This window comes from Schistocerca nitens, chromosome 4, assembly GCF_023898315.1.
Source record: "Schistocerca nitens isolate TAMUIC-IGC-003100 chromosome 4, iqSchNite1.1, whole genome shotgun sequence".
Classification (NCBI taxonomy): Eukaryota; Metazoa; Arthropoda; class Insecta; order Orthoptera; family Acrididae; genus Schistocerca; species Schistocerca nitens.
In genome coordinates, this window is record NC_064617.1 from 36,531,262 (window position 1) to 36,553,151 (window position 21,890).

A 21,890-nucleotide genomic window follows, 5' to 3' on the forward strand; every position below is an offset into this window, starting at 1 on the left:
TCAGCTATCAGGTTGTGAAATCGCCCTGTTTCAAGGTAGCATCCCCATCCTCTGTCCAGCTGTGCATCATGCCATCAAACTCTCACTTTTACATAACCAGTATTTCATTTTGTATTTCATCCCCCTTATACAGACATTCAATATATTCTTGCCATATGTTCAAAGCCTCTCGTGTTTCTTCTGCTAGAGTGCCATCTGCTCTTTCCATCTTATTCCTCTTTCTCTTATGTTAAAAACCTCTAGCCAGTCTATACATCATTTCATACTTCTTTCTCCTTTTCTCTATTTTGTTGCATTTCTGTGTCATGCATTTTTCTCTTGCTTCTTATGTTTCTCTTCTTAATTCATTATTCAGTTTCTTGTACCTACTTCAGTTCTTACGTTTTTCCACTTTCTCCGTTCTTCCATCTTTTTCAACATGTCTTCTGTTATCCATTCTTTCCTGCTACTTTGGGATGCTCTAATTCCTAGTACTACTTTGGCAGAGTCCATGAGTCCTTCCCTCGTTCTTGTTCATTTGTCATTAACACTTCCATCAACACTACCTCTTTCATATTTTTCCATCAATCTGTTTTCTAAATCTGATGCCTTTCCTACCTCTTTGAATCTTTCTATGTTCATTTTTCATTTTGCTTTAAGTATCTAGACATTTATCAACTACACTTGCCTTTCTCCCACTACTAGGTTGTGGTCTGAATTTATATCCGCTCCTGGATAAGCTTTGGCATTCTTCAAACAGTTCCTAAACCTTTTTGTGTGAGGATGTATTCCAACTGATATCTTTCCCTATTCAAACGAGAGGAGGAGGGAAACGAAGAAAGGGAAATGAAATGAAAAACAGTGGTGAGATGGTTCTCATGTCAGCGACATGCAGTGTGAAATATTCCGAGTAACACCAAATAATGTTTCCCAAGGGAGGGTGCAAAGAACAGCAAGATGATTGACATGCAGAACAGAAGGAAAAAAGACACTGCTAAGGCTGGGGTCCTGTGGTAGTAAAGTACAAACCCGCCAAAGGATGGCGAGCCCCCTGGTGCGGAAGACATGGTTATGGCAAGGGAAGTACTATTAGACGATCGTATGAAGTTGCTCTGACATTTTCTTCAGTGAAACCCTCTTGCGAAATTTTCTCCATGTGGTTTTCTTAACCTTATGTTGCTGAGTGTTGCCATTACCATATACATCATTTGGAGAGATTGGACATTTAAAACCAGTTCAGTAGCTGTTCACAATATTAGGGAATTCTGAAACACTATATGCCACATCTGATACCCACTGGAATACTAAGTTTGACACTGCAATACCAATTGATGCTCCCTTGGGTACACTTGCCATTGCTGTTTAAACTCTCAGTAAGTTAAATTTGTCAGCTGAAACATCTTGTGGTATGGGGTGTTCCATGTGAGATCATGCCATCTGTTTAGGTAAAGTTGTCAGCGTCAACTGAGTGCAGAAGCTAATTACTAGAAGCTCGAAACATTACCATTGATGTTGAGGTAACAAACTCAGACCTTATTAAGTGAATTTCAGTATCTTTGTGGAAAGATGGGCACCATTCCCCCTGATCTAAAGTTGTTGCGAGTGCAATTCCTATCAGTCCTGAATTACATTAAGTGTGCATTAAGGAAAGGAAATTATTTCTTGGTGAAACCAGAAACTGATTTATTCAAGTTCAATATATTTGATGTCATTATTGACAATCTTACCTGAACCCAATTTGAGACAGTGAAAACTTCAGACGGAACATTTCCTGGAAACACTACTTTTCGCACCCATTTATTATTATTATTATTCTTTCCAACTCCTGCTACATGAATGGTTTAAGACTTTTTTGTTTTACTACATTCCAAATAATTCTGATTCTAGGAACAAATTACACAAGACGTATCATAATAGCTCTTACTGGTTTTCTCAAATGATGGAGGTCATGAAATTAAACATTTTGTTTAACAACACAATGTTAAATAGTGGCAACTATTTATTTACAAGTGATACAAAAGAGCTGCGGGTTTGCACCTGACCTTCCAAGTAGTCAATAGCGTCATGTAGCACCTGTTGCCAGCTATGTGGAAGGCATAGTACCCTGTTGGCAGAGCCTGTTCTGTTGATGGTGCAAATGCACCAGTCTACTGCCTGCGTAATCTCTGTAACAGCTCTGAAGTGAATGCCACAAAGTGGTTCCTTCATCTTCAGAATCAAATCACAGTTACAAGGACTTAAGACTGGGGAGTATGGTGGATGGTACAGTACGTCCGAGTTCCATCGACTGAACAGAACAGCCACAACTTGCACTCTATGTGCATGTGCATTGTTGTGCAAAATGATGGCTGGGTTGTACAGAAAGTGTCGCTGCTTCTTTAGCAAAGATGGTCGCAGGTTTGGCTCCAAGAACGAGCAGTAATACAGTGCATTTATGGTCTGCGGTGGAGGGATGTAATGCATTAGTGTCTCCACAGCAGTTTTGCCACTGTAAGAACCAATCCTCACACACTGGGATGTGATGAAAGGGCTTGGAGCACTTCACTGCAAATCAAGTGTGAAATTGAGAGTGTGACCTTAGCAAGAGCTCATCACAGATATGCTAGTTTTCTGTCAGTAAAATTATTGTAATTAAATGCAATGAAAATTGCAAATATATTAATAAGTGTTATTTAAATTTGTAGATAGCACAATGTACTCAAATTCTGACTGAAAATGTGTGTGGAGTACCGCAAATATGATTTCAGAAAATCTGCTTAAAGAATATATTATTATGAGGCAGCAAATTTAACTTGCTGTGTCAGTTCTGTAATTGGGAATCCTGTATTTCCTTACTTTCATAGAAGTACATAGTTCTGTATTTTAATGCCTGAAAAGAAGTAAACAAATTTCATGAAAGAGAGAAATATCAGTAATCCTTTTTTCTGTGGGACAAAATGCAGTTGAAGCAAAAGCATTTAGAATCAGGGTGGTGAGCACTGGATTTTGCACAGGAAACAAAGCATTAGCAGAAACTGTACTATTGGTAAGTAATGTTTATATTCCTGTCCTCTGTCTAATGGGAAGGCAACAAACTTCAATGTTCACATGTTCTGCAATACAGGATAACATTGCACCTACCACACAACACAAGTCAGTACTGTTAATAGTGGGTTGATGATACATGTCTGTATACTACTACATTCTCTGAATCAACCTGTTAATTTGCTCTAATTATGCCAGCACTATATCATGCAACAAATAGTACCATAGGATAAACCAGCAGAAAAATGCTCCTGTTGGAGCAAATAAAATATGAATATGTTCCTTTTTGAAATACTTACAGGAGACTGGAGAACCAGCAGCCTCAGTCTACATTCTGCCTTCCTCTACAAACATTTTTGTCTATGATCATATTTCCACTATTTTAACACAGAATATTCTAGATTTTTACCTGTTCTCTCTCTGTAGTGAAGCCTTCATACTCAGTATCTCCCTCTCACTGTCACTGTCTGTCACTGTCTATGTCTCTGTCTATCTACCACTTTCTCATTTTCTCCCACAGATTTACAGTATATCCCACTGCCACTGTCTCTGTCACCTCTCTCAATTACACTATCTCCTTTTGTCTTTCTTTGATACTCCCACTCTCTCCACATCACATTATCAGTTCAAAAATTCTGGGGCATCCAAGTTATTTTTCCTCTTAAGCACTGGTGTGTAGAATTTTGGTCTAAAATTTGCTCTCTGACAACCGTGTGTTCAAGCCCACTGATCTTGGATGGGTGGAGTCTGGACCTTCTATCATCCACAGAGCCTGTGTGTTGTCCACACACATCTTTTGTTTTGACTATACTGCCTCCTCTCTCTCTTTCTCCCACTGACTGTCTTCGTTTATCTCTCCTCCTCCTTTACTGCCACTGTCCCACTGACCACTAATATCTCTTTTTCCACTTCTCTAAAGAAATTCCCATCACTTGACTGTTAATTGTTCATTTATTTTACACAGTCATGATCTCACCTTCATGGCCTTTCTCAAGATCATGTTGAAATGTTAAAATACCTTACCCTGTCTTAAGATGAAAAATATTTTTTCGATAAGTACAAAGATGAGTTTTATTGCAGGATATGAGTACTTGTCTAAGATACGAAATCTGGATCACATTGTCCTGCTGTGTCATGTCATCACTGAAAAAACATATTTCTAGTTCCATAGGCCAGTTCTGGTTTTCAACTGTGCACAGACATTTTTTAACATTTCAACATACACACAAGAATTGCTATCAACCCAATGTCATTATTGTGCTAAATGAAAGCACACTAAGAAGTCAAATGAAGGACATTTGTTACAAAACATTTTATCATTTGTTTTACTTTTTCTGATATTTTGCTCATCAATTGCCATTCATTGAAAATATCTGGCTTGTGATTTGTACCATAAAAGAGTAAAACTGTTAGCAAAAATCTGGTAATACTGGAAAGACTGGAAATTCCGTAAAATATTTCTATCATTTTCTTTCCAGATATATTAAGATCCTTGTTACCCAATTTTTGTTACTGCAATACCACTTTGGCCATATCTGTATAGGTATCAAGTGTCCATAGTTTAGAGCAAGTGATCGTAAAGCTTCATGGTGAAGGAAGTCTGACTACAAACATAATTTTGTGACATGAGAAATCTATAATTGGCCCTAGAACCCTTGCCACATGTCCATGGCATCAGACAAAACTACATTTGTGCATCAGACCAGTAATTACATGCATATTTTGCAGCAAAAGTATGACAACGTGGAACCACTGGTTTTTAGGAACATGTAACGTTATAAATAAATGATTTGATGTTCCCTGAGAATGTCATCTTTAGAACATACAGTAAAGTTTTTCATTATTTTCCATCAAAACGAGCTGAAAGTGACAAAAAATGGCTCTGGGCACTCGGGGACTAATTTCTGAGGTCGTCAGTCCACTAGAACTTAAAACTACTTAAACCTAACGAACCTAAGGACATCACACACATACATGCCCGAGGCAGGATTTGAACCTGTGACCGTAGCGGTCACGCGGTTTGAGACTGAAGCGCATAGAACTGCTCGGCCTACCCGGCCGGCTAACTTTTACATTTTACCCAGTACTGTAGGATAGTTGCAGTACCACAATTCTTCCTACAGGTATACAAAATGTCACTGGAGTGATGTCTATCCAAAACACAGAACCATTAGTTCATTGATCAACATAACCTGAGACATGACCCACAAAAATTGAATTTTTACACACAGCTTTTTCGAACATAGGGGTGCTTCACACCGTCATGCATAAACCAATTGCCATTGTAGAGATGCGGTTAGTGTTTAGTAAGACATTACATTTACTCTGTATTTTATCCCAATGAGCACATTTTGTTTATCTCCAATATCTGTCAGACTGTCATGTTTCATGTCAAACCTTCTTTAAAATAACAATAAAATTGGGTTAGTATAACAATACAATGAAAATCAATTTTTAGCTTATGAAAGCTTCCAGAGCCAGACCAAGTACGTTATATTTTCAATAAAATTGGGTTGCTATATTTCTAGTTAGAATACAACGAAGTATCACACTCCATGACCGGTCCTCACTCTCAGCAGCCCTGATTACAATGGCTGAGCAGCTTCTGAATACTGCACATTCCTGTTCTTGATATTAAGCAATGCTGAAGTTCATTTAATGAACAATATCCGCTGGACAGAGGACAACTAGAAGCTAGGGTTTTGGAGTGAAGTGACAAATTATTCTCTCCTCCATGGCAATCTGATGGTTGGATTCAGATTGCGAAACCCTATGTTTGCTTTACCTCCATCTTCGTGCCAACAATGACACGCACTGGAGGCATGTCATACAATATGCTAGTTCTCTCCATATTGCACTTTAGAAAATGCTAAATGCAGAAGCATAAGCGTATATTTGACAGTGCTCTGTACTGTCTACAGCAGAGTATGATTGCAGAGACATTGACTGCTTGAATCAGTTCAACAATGCCAGCTGTCATGAAGTGGAATTGTGAGGAAATGACATATGGACAGTGACATTCCTGAAGTGTGCCTGTATGCCCATGTTCCAGCCTGAAGGCAATGGTTTATCTTAAGGATTAGATATAAAGGTGGCTTTACTCCAAACCCGATGTCCACTATCTCCATCTTCTCCAGTATCGACTATCAAGGAAGGATGGACGAAAGTGTCCCCAGAGGAGTTCAAGCCATCAAAAATGAGAAAGGTGGGCACACCCCATCTTAAAGTCCACTAATATGTGCCCTTATGCATTGGAGTCCGTAGTGTGTAGAGTAGGAACACCAACCTCTGACGGTGGGCACTTACTGTTACTCACCTAGTGAGGCTGCATCTGGAGACCTAGTACTGGGGCCGGCCTCCGGTTCCCAGTCACGCTGACTGGCCTTGCGCTTAGTACCTCCAGCTATAAATACACAGAGAGGAAAAGTTCTTTTAAAAATCTTTATCTACTGTTTTAATGATGTGTTCCTATTATACCTGCAATGACTGGCATATAAGGGTATTTTAACTTACAGAGCTATACTGAGCCTACAACCGATTTCAGCAGCCGTTATTAAGAAACAGAAACCCATGTTCATTGCATGTCTGTAGAACAGAAAGCACAAAAGAAAGAAAGAAAGAAAGCTTTCAGCATTGTCCTCAGGGACAGAAATTTTATGAACTGTGCTTATACATGACACTCCAGAAGAGTGATGCACAGACCTATGCCCTATTAACAATAAATTACTTTCTTTTAATATTATGATTACAGTATGAAAATAGTGATATTAAACAATTTGTCATACAAAAATGTACATATATTGGTCATTAGATTTATTTCTATTTTGTAAGTGGTGACGGATGTCTTTTTATAAAAATGTGATGTAGCAAAGACATTAATTATGAATTTTAAAGTAATTATAAAAGAGTTTCAGGAAAGTATAGAAGGTAAGGTATAGAAGATAATTTGTCATTTGACTAAATCGCTACACTGCAACACATCTGGCTGTAGTGGTAGGAGAAAAAAGACATGAAACAGAAGCTGTGGTTGACAAAGGAGTAAGACAGGTGTTGAAGTCTTGCACAACTAAACAATCAAGCACAAAATGTGAGATTAAGTGACCACAGGCTAAATTTATAGTCTGCCCACACCACTTCTCATAGCCAAGCACCAAAAATGTATCAAACCTAGGTAATTTATAGATATAGTGCCTGTTCTTTTGGTCACACTTCCATAACAAGACACCATACCTTTATAAACACAGGTGCCTAACGGCATATTTGCCTTTCAGTCCAGATGCACTATGGTGTCTGCTATTCTACAGAAATACAGTACACCTGCAAGCAAAGAAGAATAACATAGTGGGTACAACATGCTGTAGTGTCCATCATGTGGATATTTGGGTTAGACAGGAAACATGCTCTGACAGCAAGAGTGATTAAGGTGACCACTAATGTAAAGTGAAAAATCTATGTCCAAATCCCAGTACAGAAGAAATTATCATCTGCCACTATTCTGTTGTTGCAATGCCATATTTAAGTAAAAGTCAAATTTCTTTCATTAGCCATGGATAAAGGTTCATTCCAAACATGTTGGATGTATCTACAGTGCTTAACTACAGTCATCCCCATCTTCTCATTTGTGCGCAAATAATCCTGCAGCATGAGAAAAAAAAAATGCTGTGAAAAAACTGGTACAATACAAACACACTGATGAATTAAATTGTGAGGATCTGAACAGTGAAGTTTGGAATACATTTTGATTGGTTGTGGATGAAAACAGCAAGTCAACTATGTACATATACTGCTTTGCATCATTGTGTTTCCAGTAGGAACTTCTCATTTAAAGCTATGCATTTGTAAGAAAACCCACATTGACACAGCTATTTCACTGATACTGAACATATTAAACAACAGTATAACAACAACGTGTGTAGCCATGTGCGCTGAAGGTACAAGTCCTTCTAATGCCGTTTCTGGTGAAGGTTTCAATGAACTAGGCCAATGATTAATGGATCTAGGTGCAGATTCAGCACTTCATATGTACTGAATACATCCGTACAGCACCACAAATATCAATGTTGTCTGCCATGTCTTGTGTTTGGACACAAATCTGTTCCATCCATTACAGTAGTTACTGATAGCAACATGCCTATCTTACTCATCATCTTTGAGTTTGTATTCAGTACTGCCCAGTTCTGTCTCAGGATTGTTCTTCCACCCCTATTAGTTCTACATGAACAGTGACCCACAGAACCATGGATAATGTAGCTCACTCAGAGTTGACCGATATGCAACTTTCGTACGGGTTCACTGAATGCAGTGGAATGATTACACTGTGCTGACCTATTCCCAATGCAAAGGCCACCACATCACAATTTCATCTATGTGCAGTGGCATTAACCTGCATTTTGTTTTTTGATGTTTGCATATTTAAACTCCTCCAGTTTTTAAAAGTTTTTCATGGAAACAATTGTGATATGGGTAACAAACTAAATCAATTATAATTACATTGTTACTGTGTGACAAGCTGCTGTAGACTGTGTGTCCCTTATACCAAAATATTTAGGCAATGCTAAACAACATCTAGACATGTGTATTTGGAGTTCTGGTTCACTTTTTATACTTTCTTCAACCCTGAATATTTTGTGACATTGTTTCCCAGTTTTATTAGTTAGTTCATGTAAGTTACAATTTCAGTATACTGTACATTCAGTAATAAGCAGAAATACATGTGTCACGATTTAACTTTAAGGAACAACAACCTAGTCAGCTTTGTAGACCAGTTGTTCCTGACACTGAATAAGTAATTATTTATACATTATTTACGTAGTTCAAAAGCCATTAATTACCTAAGATACTATTTCATGACACCACTTATTACTGTACACTGACACTCCCTTCTAAAATTCTGGTAACTGGTAGTCTGAAATTTTCTGTATGTGGTGGCTTTCTTAAGTTCCCAAAATAATTTAGCCCAAAGGAACTATTAAAAATTAAAATTTTTTAGTTACTTGAAAACAGCGACTGTTGGAAATCTGGGATATTTTGTTGAATATCTACAAAGAGGCACCTTGTGGTGTAAATCAAAGATACAATCACTTGGTACATGAAAGAGTTAGTAATAAAACTCATCTGTTTACCTTTATAATCGTCAATATCATCATCAACAACATTATCAACATCAGTAACAAAGACAGCAGGAAGGATGAGCCAGAGCATCCATCGTAGTCTTCCAAACTCAAGCTCAAAAGGAAATTTGTCACAGGCACCTTGAATGTGAACTCATTGCTAAAATTTGGTATACAGGAAGAACTTTAAATTTTCTTAGACAAGCATGACATACAATTTTTAGCAGAACTAGAAACAATTTCCAACAAAAATGATACAGAATCTAAAAAACCACAAACTTTTTTGAGGAGAAACCAGCAATAAAAATTATAAAAGGTATGCCAATACTTGGTACTGCCCTCTATATTCATAAAAAGTTTGAATATAATGTGACAATGTCATTCAGAAAGACACACATCTCACAGTGAAATGCAAAAATAAACAGTATACCTTTTAATTGCCACATTCCAATTAATGATGACGATAAGAAAAATACAAGTGAAGTAGCAGCATTTGATAACATTTGGAAGACAAAATGTCAAAAGCTACAGAAGCAACTTTTGTGATGCTACTAGGGTATTTTAAGAGAATATCCATCCCATAAAAGATGGAACAAAAATGGATCAGGACTTACTAATCTTCATATAACATTTCAGTTCATGTTTGTCAACTTCTTTCATAAAATTGCTAAGAAAAGTAAAAACGTGGATATCTCCAAATATAAGACTAGAGGCACTGCAATGAGATCAAGTGGCTATTTCTCAAAACAATACTAAATATATTACGCATGTGAAAGTAACAAGAAACAGAGAATTAGTCTCTGATCATTACATGACAAATTAAACTGTAATTTCTCCCTATTAAAAACCACAAGAGACAGCAAAAATTGATATTATATAACAGGGAGAGGCTTAACATCACAAGAGAGAAAATACAACAATTTCAAGAAGAAATTAAATAGAAAAATCAAGAGAATGGGAAGAATTATCCAAAGCAATCAATAGGGCAGTGAAGAATGTATTAGAACATCAAAAATGAAGATAGCCTGGTGGAATGAAACCGGTGAAAAAGCTGTTGCAGAAAGAACAGGAAAAACGGAAATGTTCTTGGAAGACTAAGCACTTTGATGAAGTTGAAGTGCAAAGGAAAGAAACTGAAAGAATAATAAAGGGTGCTAAATGGTCTTTTGGGAAGTGTAAACTTCTTGACATATGAAACAGCTTTGTTAAAGAACACACCCAGAATTTCCATAGGATTTTTAACAATCACCTAAAGGGCTACCAAGCTTCAAGTATTTACACTACTGGCCATTAAAATTGCTACACCACAAAGATGACATGCTACAGACTTGAAATTTAACTGGCAGGAAGAAGATGCTGTGATATGCAAATGATTAGCTTTTCAGAGCATTCACACAAGGTTGGCACCAGTGGTGATACCTACAACATGCTGACATGAGGAAAGTTTACAACCGATTTCTCATACACAAACAGCAGTCAACCGGCGTTGCCTGGTGAAACGCTGTTCCGATGCTTCGTGTAAGGAGGAGAAATGCATACCATCACATTTCTGACTTTGATAAAGTTTGGTTTGTAGCCTATCACGATTGCAGTTTATCATATCGCAACATTGCTGCTTGTGTTGGTCGAAATCCAATGACTGTTAGCAGAATATGGAATCGGTTTGTTCAGGAGGGTAGTACGGAATGCCGTGCTGGATCCAAACAGCCTTGAATCACTAGCTGTCAAGATGACAGACTTCTTATCCGCAAGGATGTAACAGATGGTGCAGCCACGTCTCAATCCCTGAGTCACAAGACAACAACGATCTGCATGAACAATTCAACGATGTTTGCAGCAGCATGTACTATCTGCTTGGAGACCATGACTGCAGTTACCCTTGACGCTGCATCACAGACAAGAGCACCAGCGATGGTGTACTCAATGATGAACCTGGGTGCACGAATGGTAAAACAGCATTTCTTCAGATGAATGCAGGTTCTGTTTACAGCATCATGAGTGTCACATCCATGTTTGGTGACATCACTGTGAGTGGAAATTGGAAGCGTGTATTCGTCATCGCCATACTGGCTTATCACCTGGCGTGATCGTATGGGGTGCCATTGGTTACACATGTCGATCACCTCTTATTCGCATTGACAGCATTTTGTACAGTGGACGTTACACTTCAGATGTGTTACGACCCGTGGCTCTATCCTTCATTCGATCCCTGCAAAACCCTACATTTCAGCAGGATAATACACGACCACATGTTTCTGGTCTTGTATGGACCTTTCCAGATACAGGAAATGTTCAACTGCTGCCTTTGCCAGCACATTCTCCAGATCTCTCACCAATTGTAAATGTCTGGTCAATAGTGGCCGAGCAACTGGCTCGTCACAATACACCAGTCACTACTCTTGATGAACTGTGGCATCGTGTTGAAGCTGCATGGGCAGCTGTACCTGTACATGCCATCCAAGCTCTGTTTGACTCAATGCCCAAGTGTATTGAGGTCATTTTTACAGCCAGAGGTGGTTGTTTTGGGTACTGCTTGTAAGGATCTATGCACCCAAATTGAATGAAAATGTTATCACATGTCAGTTCTAGTATAATATATTCGTTCAATGAATACCCATTCATCATCTGCATTTCTTTTTGATGAAGCATTTTCAATGGCCTGTAGTGTACTTCAGATATGAAAATGGTAAAATAAGCAAATAACCAGACCTGTAAATTAATAAGAAAGTATGGTACTGTCAACAGCTCTTGAACTGTGGACAAATGAACTATTAGCTTGAATTTCCCGATCTTCATGGAAACACAGAAGCAAATCCACCACCCACAGCTAAGGAAATAAAAAAAGAAAAATTAGTAAATACCGTGAAAAACAAAAAAGCCAGTGGAGAAACTTATAAAATGTCCCAACCAAAAATGGTCTCAACTAAACATGACAAACAACTTCGGACCATATATTAATAAATATGGGGAAACTGGAAAAATGCCAAAAGACTGGAAAGTGACTCTTACCCATCCTGTGCACAAAAATTGTGATGAGCATGATGTCAATAGTTGCAGAGATATATCTCTACTGTCAGTGAGCAGGTAGCAGTAACACTTAATAGCTACTTGTGAGAATATCAGATTGGATTTAGGAAGGGCAGATCTTGCTCAGAACAGAATTTCAACATCAAGTCCATAATCTGCCACACCCTTACAAACTCTGAAAACATGGTTTTAATATTTACAGATTTTAAAAAGGCAATTAGTGTTTCCCTGTCAATCAAATCAGACAAAGTGACTCAAGAATTTGGCATCAAAGCTAAACTACCTTATTCATGCAACACTCACAGACAATGAAGCAAAAGTACAGTTTTGGTTTGTTTGTTTTGGTTTTAGGGCGCAAAACTGCTATGGTCATTAGCGCCCAGCCCGTGACTTACGAAACAGTAAAAAACTGAAATTGAAAACAAGCAGCAATGGGAACAGTCATAAAATTGGAGAAACTAAAAGCAGAAGGAAAGCTTAAAAATCCACTACAGAAAGGGGTTGGTTGTCCCCAAAAAAAGCTTCAAATGACTGACGTCATTTCACTGGCACTAATAAACTGGAGAACGCAGTCGGCTGAGCGCGTGTCATCTGCTAAAATCGATGATAGATCAGGCGATAGCTGTAGACGGGAGCGTAACGGATTAAAATAGGGGCACTCAATTAAAAGGTGTCTTACCGTCCACAGCTGAGAGCAGTGGGGACAGAGTGGGGGAGGATCGCAGCTTAAAAGATGTCGATGGCTGAAAAGACAGTGCCCTATCCGGAGTCTAGTTAAAATTACCTCCTCCCGACGAAGCGTTCGGGAGGAAGAGGTCCAAGCACAAGGAAGAGCTTTCATGTCCCGCAATTTATTATGGGGAAGTGTTGACCAATGCGCGTGCCATAAATGAACAACACGACGACATAAAACACTCCGTAGATCGGCGAAAGGAATCGATTGAATAGCTGGACGAAGAAGAGAGACTGCAGCCTTGGCTGCAATATCGGCCGCCTCATTTCCACAGATACCAACGTGTCCCAGGAGCCAGAGGAACGCCACCGAGACGCCCCCCAGGTGGAGCAAGCGCAGACAGTCCTGAATCCGGTGGACCAGAGGGTGCACAGGATAAAGAGCTTCGAGACTGTGGAGAGAGCTGAGAGAATCTGGGCAGATTACGTACTGTATCCGCTGATGGCGACGGATGTAGTGGACAGCCTGGAGAACAGCGTAAAGCTCCGCAGTATAAACCGAACACTGGTCGGGAAGCCGAAATTGATTTGGGGTGTCGCCAACAATATAGGCACGCCCTACACCTAACGATGTTTTCGAGCCGTCGGTGTAAATAAATGTGGCGTCCGTCATTTGTGCACATAGAGCAGCAAATGCCCGACGATAAACAAGTGTAGGGGTACCATCCTTGGGAAATCGACAAAGGTCACGGAGCAGGCAGATCCGGGGACGGAGCCAAGGCAGTGCTGTACCCCAAGTTGTCAAGAAGGTTTTAGGAAAGCGGAAGGAAAGAGAATGGAGCAGTTGACGGAAGCGGACTCCCGGGGGTAGTAGTGACGAGGAGCGGCCTGCATACCCTACATCAAATGAGACGTCGAAAAAAAGGTCACGGGCTGGATTAGCAGGCATGGAAGACAGATGGCTAGCATAACAACTCAGAAGGACTGCTCGCCGATTGGACAGCGGAGGTTCAGCAGTCTCTGCATAGAGGCTTTCCACAGGGCTGGTGTAAAAAGCTCCAGACACTAAACGTAATCCACGGTGGTGGATAGAGTCGAGACACCGAAGAATAGACGGCCGAGCAGAGGAGTAGACTATGCTTCCATAGTCCAATTTCGAGCGCACTAAGGTGCGATAGAGGCGGAGAAGGACCACTCAGTCCGCTCCCCAGGAGGTACCATTCAGGACCCGGAGGGTGTTAAGGGATCGCAGACAGCGTGCCGAAAGATAGGAAATGTTGGAGGACCAGCACAGTTTTCTGTCAAACATAAGACCCAAGAATTTAGCGACGTCCGAAAATGGAAGGTTGACAGGACCTAGATGTAAGGAGGGCGGAAGAAACTCCTTACGTCGCCCAAAATTAACACAAACGCTCTTACTGGGAGAAAAACGGAAGCCGGTTTCGATGCTCCAAGAGTGGAGGCGATCGAGACATCCTTGAAGACGTCGTTCAAGAAGGCTGGTCCGTTGAGAGCTGTAGTAGATCACAAAATCGTCCAAAATCGAGACATCAGGAAGGAGTCAATCCATAATTGGATTGATGGCAATGGCAAACAGTACAACACTCAGCACAGAGCCCTGGGGTACCCCGTTTTCTTGGGAGAAAGTACGGGAGAGAGTAGTGTTCACCCGCACCCTAAATGTGCGCTCTGCCATAAATTCGCGAAGGAAAAGGGGCAGCCGACCTCGAAAGCCCCAAGAGAACAGTGTGCGGAGGATGCCTGTCCTCCAACAGGTATCGTATGCTCTCTCCAGATCAAAAAATATTGCTACCGTTTGGCGTTTCCGGAGAAAATTGTTCATGATATAAGTGGAGAGGGCAACAAGATGGTCAACTGCAGAATGATGCTTTCGGAGTCCGCATTGGGCAGGTGTTAAAAGACTGCGGGATTCCAGCCACCACGCTAAACGGTAATTCACCATACGCTCCAAAACCTTACAGACACTACTCGTGAGAGAAATGGGGCGATAGCTAGAGGGGAGATGTTTGTCCTTTCCAGGTTTCGGAACAGGAACGACGATAGCTTCCCGCCATCGTCTGGGAAAAGTACTGTCGGTCCAAATTCGATTATAAAGGCGAAGGAGGTAACGCAGACTATGGGTTGATAAATGCAGCAACATTTGGACGTGGATACCATCCGGTCCGGGGGCGGAGGAGCGAGAAGAAGAGAGTGCATGTTGGAGTTCCCGCATGGAGAAAACAGTATTATAGCTTTCGCGATTTTGAGAGGAGAAAGCAAGAGGTCGCACTTCCGCTGCACGTTTCTTCGGGAGAAACGCTGGCGGGTAATTGGAAGAGCTCGAAATCTCAGCAAAGTGCTGACCCAATGAGTTAGAGGTTGCGAAGGGGTCCACGAATGTATCATGCGCGACAGTGAGCCCAGATACCGGGGAGAAACTAGGCGCGCCTGAGAACCGTCGAAGCCGACTCCTAACTTCCAAGGAGGGAGTGAAGGTGTTAAATGAGCTAATAAAGAATTTCCAGCTTGCCTTCTTGCTATCGCGGATGACACGACGGCATCGCGCATGGAACTGCTTATAGCGGATACAGTTGGCCAAAGTAGGATGGTGGCGGAAAACGCGGAGAGCACGTCGCCGCTCACGTATTGCATCACGGCATGCCTCGTTCCACCAAGGAACTGGGGGGCGCCGGGGCAATTTGGAGGTGCGTGGTATTGAACGTTCTGCAGCCGTAAGAATAACGTCGGTAATATGTGTGACTTCATCGTCGACGCTAGGAAAGCGACGGTCATCGAATGTCGCGAGAGACGAAAAAAGCGTCCAATCGGCTTGGGCAAACTTCCAGCGTCGCGAACGCATATATGGCAGTTGAGGCTGCAGTCTAAGGACACATGGAAAGTGGTCACTCGAGTGTGTATCGTCAAGGGCGAATCATTCGAAGCGCCGAGCTAGCGGAACAGTACCGACCGAAAGGTCCAAATGAGATAAAGTGGTCGTGGAGGCAGACAAAAACGTGGGGACCCCAGTGTTGAGGCAAACAAGATCCGCTTGGTGGAAGACGTCTAGCAATAGGGAGCCACGTGGACAAGGATGTGGAGATCCCCAAAGCGGGTGGTGGGCATTGAAGTCCCCAACCAGCAAATAGGGGGGTGGAAGCTGACCAAGAAGATGAAGGTGATCAGCTCGTGCCATTGGTGTGGACGACGGAATGTATACAGTACAAAGAGAGAACGTGTATCCGGAAAGGGAAAAACGGACGGCGACAGCTTGGAAGGAAGTGTTTAAATGGATTGGGAGATAATGGAGAGTTTCATGGAGAAGAATCATGAGTCCTCCATGTGCTGGAGTGCCTCCAACAGAGGGGAGATCATATCGGACGGACTGAAAATGAGGGAGAACAAATGGGTCATGGGGACGCAGCTTTGTTTCCTGAAGACAGAAGATGACCGGCGAGTAGGATCGTAAGAGGATCGACAATTCATCCTGATTGGCTCGAATACCGCGGATATTCCAGTGGATAATGGACATAGGGTGAACAGAAATGGAGGAATGTGACCAAAGTTGCTGTCAACTCAACGACTGCTCAGAGCTTGCGACCGACAGCATGGAATGGCATTCAGCCGAAGGCAGAAGATCATGATCCATAGGTTGGTCAGGAGCAGCTCCTGCCACCAGCGATCGGCCGGTTGACCGGCCACCAGCAGTGCGCCTCGGCGACACAGAAGACGGCCGAGGGCGATTTCCGCCAGGTGGTGCTGTAGATGGGACACGGAGAAGAAGAAGAACTGGGTTTCTTTGTAGCCTTCTTGGAAGTATGATGTTTAGAGGAAGGAGGAACCGATGGTTGGGAAGTTGCCGTACGTAAAAACTCTTCACGAGTATGCTCTTTTTTCGAAGTCTTGGTGTCTGACTTTTGGGCTCGAGATTTAGCAGAACCCGACGAAGGGTGAGCCATAGAGTGGGCAGGCGAAAGTGGTGAGGTTGAACGGGCGATCTTTGCGCTGGCCGATCTGACGACTGTGGCACTAAAGTTGAGGTCGCAAGTCTGTGTCGCCGCCTCCTTTATTGGCCGAGGAGAAGGAAGGACAGTGCTGTATTTTCCTGTCTGAGGCACGGTGGACTGTCGACTCGCGAATAATTTTCGAGCAGCAAAAGTCGACACCTTTTCCTTCACTCTAATTTCCTGGATGAGTTTTTCGTCCTTAAAAACGGGGCAATCCCAAGAGGAAGCAGCGTGGTCACGCATACAGTTGATGCACCGAGGGGATGGAGGTGGACAAGCACCCTCATGGGCATCCTTGCCCCACGTATCACATTTGGCCGGATTGGAACACGACTGGCTGGTGTGATTGAACCGCTGACATCGATAGCAACGCGTAGGTTTTGGGACGTAAGGGCGAACGGAAATTATCTCATAGCCGGCTTTGATTTTCGATGGTAGTTGAACTTTGTCAAATGCCAAGAAGACAGTGCGGGTTGGAATGGTGTTCGTGTCAACCCTTTTCAGAACCCTATGAACAGCCGTTACGCCCTGGTCATACAGGTAGTGCTGAATTTCTTCGTCAGACAATCCATCGAGGGAGCGTGTATAAACGACTCCACACAAGGAATTTAAGGTACGGTGCGGTTCCACCCGGACAGGGAAGGTGTGGAGCAGAGATGTACGCAGCAATTTTTGTGCCTGGAGGGCACTGACTGTTTCTAACAACAAGGTGCCATTCCGTAATCTGGAACAAGACTTTACATGGCCTGCAATTGCGTCGACACCTTTCTGAATAATGAAAGGGTTGATCGTGGAGAAGTCGTGACCTTCGTCAGACCGAGAAACAACAAGGAACTGTGGCAACGATGGAAGAACTGTCTGTGGCTGAGACTCAGTGAACTTACGTTTGTGAGCAGACATAGTGGAAGGTGAGGAAACCATTGCGGAAGAATCCCCCGTGATTACCAGCGTCTCCGATGGGGCGCTCCTCCCTTGTGGGGGCCCTCACTGAGGGCACTCCCGCCTTAGGTGATTGTTCACACCTCAGGTCACACCTCCCGACAGACGGATGGAGGGACCAATCGGCACTTTCGGAAGGTATCAGCTTGGGTAATCACCCCTCCCTGGGCCTGGCCGTTACCATGGGGTACGTACGTGTCCTACCTGTCTACCCGGGGCGGGGAATTACGCGTTACCCCATCACCGGCTACGCATGGAAGTGCGTGGGTCGGCCTTCAGACACGCACAGGGAGGAAAAAAGAGAGAAGGAAAGGAAAGAAGAGGGGGTCTCAAACGCCGCAGCGGAGAAAAGGGCAAGGAGAAGAGGGAAGGAAAAGAGAAGGACAGAGGAAGGACGAAGACTTGCAAGTATAGAAAGCAAGGAATTTGTAACAGTTTCGAGCGTCCGTCTCCGGACGTAGGCACAAACCATACTCCCAGAGAGGGAGAAAGGGAAGGAAAGAGCCATAGGTGAGGGGGGGGGGGGGCGAAGATGGGGGAAGGGGAAGGATGCAGAAAGGGAAGGTATGCAGCCCGGAAAGGAAGGAGGGCCACTTTAGCTCGGGGTCCCGTACTTGCTACGCATGTGTCCACAAAAGAGTTGTGTACCCCCTGGGGGGTACAGTTTTGGTGTGCAGTATTGAAGGCACTCAAAATAAAAACAGGTGTAATGCAAGGTGACAGCCTCTCTACACTCCTCGAACTTCATCCTAGAGAAAATATAGCACTACAACCCAGTAGCAAAGCCATGTGAATGTTTAGTGTTGAATTACAAATGAAACAAATTTTAAGTCCTAGAAAGAAGAATCATTTGAAACAGTCACTGTGCTAAGAAATATAGAGGTATATATATTAGGAAGTAATGAATAACTAAATCACAACATAGAAAACATAGTTCAAATGCTACAGAAGAGTCTGAATAAAGGAGAAACTCCCCACACAAAGATGTGTGTGCATCCGCAAAAGATAATCTTATGCATCTTGTGGAACAGAGATCGTGTGGTGCTCTACAAATTGCTTTCCTGGGGTGTAATCTGCTCTGCTGACATTTATTGTCAACAATAGACCTCCTGCAGATGCAATGAAGAACAACAACCAGGATGACTATGTGCTAGTCCACAATAACACCCACCAGCAATTGTGGCACCCAAATAGACCAGGCTATTTCATACGTCAGCCAGGTGGAAAAAATACTGGTTTGAGGGAGAGGGGAAGGATTACAGGGACAACAATGAGGTTTCAAATCACTGGCTGTGAATGTGGTTGACTTGTTATAGTTCCCGATCATATTGGATATTTCGTCTTCAAGAATCTCAGCTATGTTGAGTGACAGTTGTATACTTAAATATATTTATCTCAAGATGATGAGCTAAATATGTGCTATGACTACAGAATAAAGTGTGTGGGGTCTAAACATTGCTGCTTATAGTGTTGTGCTTATTGGCAATGATTGCTTACTTTCATTGAGAGCTATTTTTAAATGTCAGTTTGGTAGTTAAAAATTTGTCTTCTTTTATCTTTGATCACATTTCCCTCACAGTCTACCACAATATACATTTTTAACACAACTGCAACATCTGTAACCAATCTGTTGCAGTTATGATGACACTACCAATTATACACTAAATATTATGCACTACATAATTAACATCCAGTGTCAACTTAAAGTATAAAATTTTGAACAACTGATTCACCGAAATAATTAAAGTCAAAGAAGAAGACTAAAAAGAAAGTACCACATAAGAAAACATTTACGTGCTATTTTAATTGTATAATTAAGCTACTGAAGAAAGTGAAAATCTCACCTGCCAATAGATCTTCAAGGCGCAACTTTTGTGGGAGCTGCAAAAAGTAAATAAATAAATAAATAAAATTAAACAGTGTGATAACTTTACATCAATAGGTTTCTTTATAAATAAATAAATCTTCTGCTACCAGTCATGATATATGTGAAAGTTTATTGAAGTGACATTTATGGAAACTGCATAATGATTCAAGTGAATAATCACAAAATATTTGACTTTTAATTTAGCTCAGTAATATGAATTCACTAGGGCTGCCAGCTGCCACGTACAGCCATTGTCACAGAGCAGATAAAGGTGCCAAGGAAATGCAAGTCAGCAGGGTGGGAATGCAGATCATAGCTGCCGGATGTTTAAAGGTTGGTGTAAGAATACTGGCAGTGACAAATACAGTATAGTTTGCAGAAATGAACACCCCTCAGCTATGAACTGGTGAAATAGTCAAAGGGATCATGGAAGGGGAAAGGAGTAATAGACTGTTATAAAATTATAGGTTGTAAGTCAGGAGGTAGGAGATGATATGTCACATATAATTCTGACAGTGTCTCCACTGTATTTCCGGTTACTGATCACCAGCAGATCCCTAACTTTTGAGGCTAGGTGGTTCTAGTCCTATTTAGCAGAGATCACAAGTCATACGCCACACAGTGTAGCGTAGTTGTGGTAGCTTAGGACGGTAAATTCATATGTGAATCACTTTCTTTTGTATTGGCAGTGTGATGCTGAGAGGAAGCACTAAAGGTCGCATGGCCACTGTGAATCCTGATCAAAGCACTGTTAACTTTTTGCAACTAATGTAATGACTGCATACCTATGCAACTGGAGGACACTGGCCTCAATAGTACATTATTATTTCATACGATTTGTCTATTTATGGGTGGACTGACCTGTCCCAGAGTATTGCATCTTAGAATAATTCATCATCAGAGTCCATATGTTTGATTCCAGCATGCAGTTACCTGTCCTGGAGCATGTTGAAGATGTTCTCCCGGATACTTAAGATAGGGGGCCATGCAACCCTGTTAGGTTGCTTCTTACTGATGCATGTAGACTGTTCAAGGTACAGTGTTGGTTCGAATCAAGAAAGTTATCTTCCCTCTATGTGAAAATATGTATTTTGTGTCTGTTAGCACACAGTCTGTTAGCAACCATACTAAAGTCATGAACTACTGCAGTCCAAGTGGCTGTAGCAGACAACAAATGTGACAAATCTAGCGCTGTGCTATGTAGAAATGTACACTCCTGGAAATGGAAAAAAGAACACATTGACACCGGTGTGTCAGACCCACCATACTTGCTCCGGACACTGCGAGAGGGCTGTACAAGCAATGATCACACGCACGGCACAGCGGACACACCAGGAACCGCGGTGTTGGCCGTCGAATGGCGCTAGCTGCGCAGCATTTGTGCACCGCCGCTGTCAGTGTCAGCCAGTTTGCCTTGGCCTACGGAGGTCCATCGCAGTCTTTAACACTGGTAACATGCCGCGACAGCGTGGACGTGATCCGTATGTGCAGTTGACGGACTTTGAGCGAGGGCGTATAGTGGGCATGCGGGAGGCCGGGTGGACGTACCGCCGAATTGCTCAACACGTGGGGTGTGAGGTCTCCACAGTACATCGATGTTGTCGCCAGTGGTCGGCGGAAGGTGCACGTGCCCGTTGACCTGGGACCGGACCGCAGCGACGCACGGATGCACGCCAAGACCGTAGGATCCTACGCAGTGCCGTAGGGGACCGCACTGCCACTTCCCAGCAAATTAGGGACACTGTTGCTCCTGGGGTATCGGCGAGGACCATTCGCAACCGTCTCCATGAAGCTGGGCTACGGTCCCGCACACCGTTAGGCCGTCTTCCGCTCACGCCCCAACATCGTGCAGCCCGCCTCCAGTGGTGTCGCGACAGGCGTGAATGGAGGGACGAATGGAGACGTGTCGTCTTCAGCGATGAGAGTCGCTTCTGCCTTGGTGCCAATGATGGTCGTATGCGTGTTTGGCGCCGTGCAGGTGAGTGCCACAATCAGGACTGCATACGACCGAGGCACACAGGGCCAACACCCGGCATCATGGTGTTGGGAGCGATCTCCTACACTGGCCGTACACCACTGGTGATCGTTGAGGGGACACTGAATAGTGCACGGTACATCCAAACCGTCATCGAACCCATCGTTCTACCATTCCTAGACCGGCAAGGGAACTTGCTGTTCCAACAGGACAATGCACGTCCGCATGTATCCCGTGCCACCCAACGTGCTCTAGAAGGTGTAAGTCAACTACCCTGGCCAGCAAGATCTCCG